This window comes from Dipodomys ordii, unplaced genomic scaffold (assembly GCF_000151885.1).
Source record: "Dipodomys ordii isolate 6190 unplaced genomic scaffold, Dord_2.0 Scaffold68, whole genome shotgun sequence".
NCBI classification, from domain to species: Eukaryota; Metazoa; Chordata; class Mammalia; order Rodentia; family Heteromyidae; genus Dipodomys; species Dipodomys ordii.
The window spans coordinates 7,139,610-7,140,422 of NW_012267284.1; the positions used below are offsets into that span (position 1 = coordinate 7,139,610).

The 813-nt window shown below is 51.2% G+C and overlaps 1 protein-coding gene across 2 annotated transcripts in view; it reads left to right on the top strand.

Moving 5' to 3' along the window:
- The first annotated feature begins 430 nt into the window (after nucleotides 1–430).
- Zscan21 (zinc finger and SCAN domain containing 21) overlaps nucleotides 431–813 on the top strand; it is a 6,819-nt gene continuing 6,436 nt past the window's right edge. The window contains exon 1 of one of the 2 annotated variants that reach the window (XM_013023424.1): nucleotides 431–483. The gene's annotated coding sequence lies outside the window, so the exon portion shown is untranslated. The remainder of the gene's footprint in view (nucleotides 484–813) is intronic. The other variant, XM_013023426.1, reaches the window with a different exon arrangement.

Sequence of the window (813 nt, forward strand, 5' to 3'; positions counted from 1 at the left end):
TATACCACATATGAATATATACCGTATATTATATACTATAATATACGGTATATATTGTATTATATATTATATACTGTATATATTATATAATATACAATATATATTATATGCTATATTATATATTATCACATGATACATAACAGTATGTGACATGCTATTATATATTACATACTATAAAATGTGTTTATATTCCACATATTTATAATAATAAAAATACATATATGTACACACACACACACATATATGTAAATATATATATATATATTTTCAATTTTGCAACATAACTTCCCAGTCAGGCTTTGGGGACCCTCTACGTCTCTGCTATGGGCACCAACCAACAAGCTAAGACCTCCTAAATTCCTAGAGGGAGCGCAGCGGCCCCCACCAAGTAGTCTTAGCGGGGGCGGGGCTGTGACGTACTTCCGGCTGCGCCGCCCCGCGGTGCGTGGAGGGGTCTCCGGGCGCCCGCGGCTCTGAGTCACGGTGAGCCTGCGGGTCCCGGGTTAGCGGATCGGGCGGAGGAGGGAGCCTGGGCCCTAAGGTTTGGGGAGGGAGAGGTGGGCTTGGCCGGTGGGGCCTGTAAGGGTCCCCTCTACCCCAGTCCTGGAAGGCCGAGCGGCGCCCCGGCCGTGGAGGCTTCGGACCCCCGCGGAGCCTTCTCCACCCTCCCGGGCGGTCACGAACGCCGCCTCGGTGACCCCCGTGAGCGGCGGGGCCTGAGCGTAACCCCGGGGACGCGGTGGAGGTGGAGACCGGAGGAGGCCGAGGTAGGGCCCGGGTCGCGAAAACAAAATAGAAACAAAAGGCCCGGGG